Raw genomic sequence first — 6,362 nt, 5'->3', positions numbered from 1 at the left:
GATTTTCTGTATGGGCAATCTATCCATTAATGTAAGTGGGGTGTTAAAATCCCTTACTATTACTGTATTAGTGCCAATGACTTCCTTTATGTTTGTTATTAGTTGTTTTATGTATTTGGTTGTTTCCATGTTGGGTGCATAAATATTTACAATTGTTATATCTTCTTGTTGGATTGTTCCCTTTATGATTATGTAGCATCCTTCTTTGTCTCTTGTCATGGTCTTTGTTTTAAAGTGTACTTTGTCTGATATAGGTATTGCTACTCTAGCTTTCTTTTCATTTCTAGTTGCATGACAAATGCTTTTCCATTCCTGTACTTTCAATCTGGATGTGTCTTCAGGTCTGAAATTAGTCTCTTGTAGGCAGCACATAGATGAGTCTTGCATTTTTATCCATTCTGTCACCCTATAGCTTTTTATTGTAGCATATAGTCCATTTACATCCAAAGTAATTATTGGTAGATATATACTTATTGCCATTTTGTTACTTGTTTTATGGTTGCTATTGTAGTTCTTTTCTGGTCCTTTCTTCTCTACTCTCTTCTCTCACTGCTGGCTTTCTTTAGGGATATACTTGGATTCCTTTCTATTCATTTTTTTCATATCTATTACTGGTTTTTGATTTGGATTGCCATTAAGTTTACATATAACATGCATATAGCAGTCTATATTAAGTTGATGGTTGCTTAAATTTGAATCCATTCTTACTCTTCTCCCTACCCCCAATTTTAGTATAGGGTGTAATTCTTTAGATCCTTTTCTTTTGTGAATGCCTTGACTGATTTGCATATATATAGTTAATTTTGCTGCTTTTGTGCTTCCTGCTTTTCTTTCTCCTTCTCAAGGTCTTTCCTTACCACTCAGAGTCCCTTTAACATTTCTTGTAGGGCTGGTTTAGTGGTCATGAATTCCTTTAGCTTTTGTTTGTCTGGAAAATTCTTTATCTCTCCTTCTATTCTGAATGATAGCTTTACTGGATAGAGTATTCTCGGTTCTAGGCTTTTTTCCTCCAGCACTTGGAATATATCATGCCATTCCCTTGTAGCCTGCAATGTATCTGCTGAAAAATCAGCTGAAAGCCTTCTTGAGGTTTTCTTTGTATGTAACTGTTTTCTTGTCTCTTGCTGCTTTTAAAATTCCCTACTATTACTATGTTTTGCCATTTTAATTAGTAGGTATCTTGGCGATGACTTTCTTACGTTGATTTTGTTCGGGGATCTCTGTGCCTCCTGGATCTCAATTTCTGTTTCCTTCCTCAGAGTTGAAAGTTATCCACTATTATTTCTTCAACTAAATTTTCTGCCCCCTTTTCTCTCTCTCCTCTTCTTCAGTATTCTCTATAATGCAAATGTTATTATGCTTGATGGTGGCTCTGAGTTCCCTGAGTTTACTTTTCATTTTTGATTATTTTTTCCTCTTTCCTATTCTGCTTATTTGCTTTCCATTTTTCTTCCCATTGCTGATCCATTCTTCTGCTTCCTCTAGACTAATATTTACTCCCTTTAATGTATTTTTAATTTCAGGTATTGATTTCATGTCTAGTTCTTTTTTTATGTTTTCTATCTCTCTATTGAGGATCTCACTGAGATCCCCTACTCTTTTACCAAGTTCAGTGAAAATCTTTTTGAAGATTACTTTAAATTCTCTATTAGGCACATGACTTAGCTCATTTTGTTTAGTTCTCTTGCTGTGATTTTGTCCCATTTTTTTCATTTAAGATGTATTCCTCTGTCTCTCTCTGATTCTGTGTGTTAGAGACATCGGCTATGTCTCTTGCTTTTGAAGGTAGTGGTCCTATGAAGAAGAGGTCCTGTAGTGCCCTGCAATGCAATGTCCTCTGTCAACCAAAACCTGGTGCTTCAGGGGCATCTCCTATGTGTGTTGCATGCACCCGCTGTTGTGGCTGGGCTGCTTTTTCCTTCAGTCTAGTTATCTGCAATGGTTCTCTTTACCTGTTGTAGGCAGAGTTTGGTCCCTGTGTTGTCAGTGGGCCAGTCAACTTGGGCTTGAGTTGAATCAGACCAGGTATTTGTCAGAGATGCCATAGCACCAAACTACAGAGTGCTTTCTTTGTATTGGCCCCTGAGAAGTTTTTGTTGGTGGGAGGGGCTTGTAGTCAGAGAAGGAGTCTGCCCTAGCCCATTGTTGGGGCTGCAGTCAGACTGGCCTGTGTAAGTTTCTTCCCCTCTCTCTAGGGCAGGAGTCATTTTGGAGTGGTCTTGGCCCCTATCGGGGCTGCTTGTACCGCCAGGCTCATGGCACCATTTTGGATGGTTCAGGCCAAGGGCATATTAGAGGATGCGGGTCCACAGGAGAACAGGGGGTGGGTTTCCCAGGGTTAGCAAGATTTGCACAGATCCATGATGAGAGGGGACCTGCAGCTGCTCAGGAAACTCCTGCCACTAGGCTGGAGCGGGCAAGTCCACAGGAGAGCATGGGGATGGGCACACAGGGTCCATGCTGGCCTGCTGGCACAGGGGACCTAAAGCTGCCCAAAACCAAGGTCGGCTGGGTTGGAAGGTTGGATCTACAGAAGAGATGGGGGGGGTGGGTATTATGGGCGCCTGTTGTTAGCAAGTTTTATGGGTTTCCTGTGGGCGGAGACATGGGGCCTAGGCCTGGCTGAAGGGGGCATGTTTTTGGGAGAAGGTGGAGGTGGGATACCTGTTACCAAGTTAAGTGGAGTGTTGGCACTATGTTGTTCCTGCAGGAGTCTGTGTAGCTGGGGTTGAAAGGATTGTGCCCACTAGTTCCTTTGTTCCTGGGAAAGTCTCCTAAAGATCCCTCCTCCTCCAGCACATGCTCTGAGATTAGTAGCTAAATCTCCTTCCTGTATATCCCAGGCCTTTTTCAAACTGCTACATGTATGCTGTATCTCTGAGGGGATGTTTGTTGTGTTGAGTCTTTCAGGATGGGGACTCAGTTTCTTCTTGTCCTCCTGGCTCTGAGCTGAGCCTGCTGATTTTTAAAGTTCCAGATGTTAGGCACCCTGATTGTAAAAACTTGGGAAATTATGCTGTTCTGATTTTCAAAGCTGAATATTATGGGGATTTGTGTCTCCATGGGGTGCCTCTATGAGAGTCTGTTTCTCTCCTCTCAGTGCCTGCTGTGTCTCTCCTTCCTTCAGACAGTCCCATGGGCTCATTTAGCTCCCACAATTTTGCCCTTCCGACTTCTTCTCTATGTTTACCATGGAGAGACTTTTCTGCCAGTCTTTGGGTCATTTCTGGGTTATTTACACCAATGTGTGTGTTATTCAGTCATATCTGTGGGACAAGGTGAGCTCAGGTTCCTCCTACTCTGCCATCTTCCCTGTAAGTTCTTGGGTGGTTTGATTTTTTTTTTTTTTTTAAGTGAAAGAGTTATAGAGAATATTTAAAAGAGCTTTTTGTTGTCGCTTTTTTGGTTTGAATCTGAAAGACATTAGGGAGTCTTGTGAGTAGAGGGAATTGAGGGCAGTATATTAAGAAAGAATCAATCACCTGGGATTCAAACACTGGTGCCTGTTTTCACCTTTCTTTCAGCTAAGTATTTGTTCCCTGGCATCATTAGTTAGGAATGTTTGAAGTCTCTCTACATCCTTGTTGAGATCCACTCCAATCAATTTTTGTCAGGAAGAAACTGAGGCCTAGGTTGGACGAATGACTTGCTTAAGGTCTCAAACCTGCTAAGTGCCAGGATTTTATAATTGCTTTTTATGTATGTATTTGTGTTTGCGTGTATATGGGTTTATTTATATGTACATATTTACTTGTCTTACTGAGGTAATCAATATTAAGAGTTTGACAAACCTATATTTTCTTATGCTAGTGTTTATTTTATCTTATAATAAATCAGGGATATATTTCCAGGTCATTAAGAATAGTTACATTTATTTTTCCTACTTTAAAATTAAGATCTAGGGGCACCTGGGTGGCTCAGTTGGTTAAGTGTCCAACTTCAGCTCAGGTCATGATCTCACAATTCATGAGTTCGAGCCCCACATTAGGCCCTGTGCTGAGAGCTCAGAGTTTGGAGCCTGCTTCGGATTCTGTGTCTCCATCTGTCTCTTCCCCTCCCCGACTCGTACTCTCTCTATCTCTCAAAAATAAATAAACATTAAAAATTTTTTTTAATTAAGATCTAATTGACATACTATAAAATGTACTTGTTTAAAGTATATAATTCAGTGGTCTTTAGTTAGTATACTCACAAGATTGTGCAACTATCACCTTATCTCATTCTAGAATATTTTCATTACCCTAAAAGGAAACTCTGGACCCATTAGCAGTCACTTCTTATTTGTCCTCCCCTCAGCCCACATAGCTACTGATCTACTTTTTGTCTTCCTACATTGCCCATTCTAGACATTTCATATACATGGAATCATATGATATGTGGCCTTTTGTGTGTGGATTCTTTTCTTAGCACAACGTTTTCAAGGTTCATCTTGTAGCATCAGTACTTTTTTTATGGCCAAATGTTTCGTTGTATGGGTATACCATATTTGTTCATTCATTCATCAATTGACGTGTGGCTGTTATCACTAATGCTGCTATGAACGTTTGTGTACAAGTTTCATGTAGACCTTTGTTATCATTTCTCTTGGGTGAAATTGTTGGGTTATATGGTAATTTTATGTTTAACTTTTTTTTTTTTTTTTTAATTTTTTTTTTTTTCAACGTTTATTTATTTTTGGGACAGAGAGAGGCAGAGCATGAACGGGGGAGGGGCAGAGAGAGAGGGAGACACAGAATCGGAAACAGGCTCCAGGCTCCGAGCCATCAGCCCAGAGCCCGACGCGGGGCTCGAACTCCCAGACCGCGAGATCGTGACCTGGCTGAAGTCGGACGCTTAACCGACTGCGCCACCCAGGCGCCCCATATGTTTAACTTTTTGAGGAATTCTTAAACTGTGTTCCGAATCAGCTGTACCATTTTACATTCCCACCAACAATGTATGAGATTTCCAATGTCTGCACATCCTTGCCAATATTTGTTATAGTTGTTTTGTCTATGGCTATCCTAGTGGATATAAAGTGCTCTCATTATAGTTTTGATTTACATTTCCCTAATGACTATTGATATCAAACACCTTTTCATGTGCTTATTGGCCATTTGTATATTTTCTTTGGAAAAATGTTTATTCAAATCCTTTGTTGCTTTTTTTTTAAACAGGGTTATTTGTCTTACTATTGAGTTGTAATAGTTCTTTATATTTTCTGGATACCAGTCCCTGATCAGATATATAATATGCAAATATTTTCATTCATTCTAGGGGTTATATTTTTATTTTTTTAATTTACACCTGAGTTAGCGTATAGTGCAACAATGGTTTCAGGAGTAGATTCCTTAATGCCCCTTACCCATTTAGCCCATCCCCCCCTCCCACAACCCCTCCAGCAACCCTCTGTTCTCTATATTTAGGAGTCTCTTATGTTCTGTCTCCCTCCCTGTTTTTATATTCTTTTTGCTTCCCTTCCCTTATGTTCATCTGTTTCATATCTTAAATTCCTCATATGAGTGAAGTCATATGTCTTTCTCTAATTTTGCTTGGCTCACCAGCTCCATTCACACAGTTGCAAATGGCAAGATTTCATTCTTTTTGATTGCTGAGTAATACTCCATTGTATATATATATATATACCACATCTTCTTTATCCATTCATCCATCGATGGACATTTGGGCTCTTTCCATACTTTGGCTATTGTTGATAGCACTGCTATAAACATTGGGGTGCATGTGTCCCTTTGAAACAGCACACCTGTATCCCTTGGATAAATACCTAGTAGTGCAATTGCTGGGTCATAGGGTAGTTCTAGTTTTAATTTTTTGAGGAACCTCCATACCGTTTTCCAGAGTGACTGCACCAGTTTGTTTTCCCACCAACTGTGCAAAAGGGTTCTTCTTTCTCCACATCCTCGCCAACATCTGTTGTTGCCTGAGTTGTTCATGTTAGCCATTCTGACAGGTGTGAGGTGGCATCTCATTGTGGGTTTGATTTGTATTTCCCTGGTGATGAGTGATGTTGAGCATTTTTTCATGTGTTGCTTGGCCATCTGGATGTCTTCTTTGGAGAAGTGTCTATTCATGTCTTTTGCCCATTTCTTCACTGGATTATTTGTTTTTTGGGTTTTGAGTTTGATAAGTTCTTTATAGATTTTGGATACTAACCTTTTATATGATATGCTGTTTGCAAATATCTTCTCCCATTCTATCGCTTGCCTTTTAGTTTTTCTGATTGTTTCCTTCACTGTGCAGAAGCTTTTTATTTTGATGAGGTACCAATAGTTCATTTTTGCTTTTATTTCCCTTGCCTCTGGAGTCGTGTTGAGTAAGAAGTTGCTGTGGCCAAGGTCAAAGAGGTTTTTGCCTGCTTTCTC

Source organism: Prionailurus viverrinus, chromosome C2, assembly GCF_022837055.1.
Source record: "Prionailurus viverrinus isolate Anna chromosome C2, UM_Priviv_1.0, whole genome shotgun sequence".
Lineage (NCBI taxonomy): Eukaryota > Metazoa > Chordata > Mammalia > Carnivora > Felidae > Prionailurus > Prionailurus viverrinus.
This window is presented reverse-complemented; position numbering follows the sequence as displayed.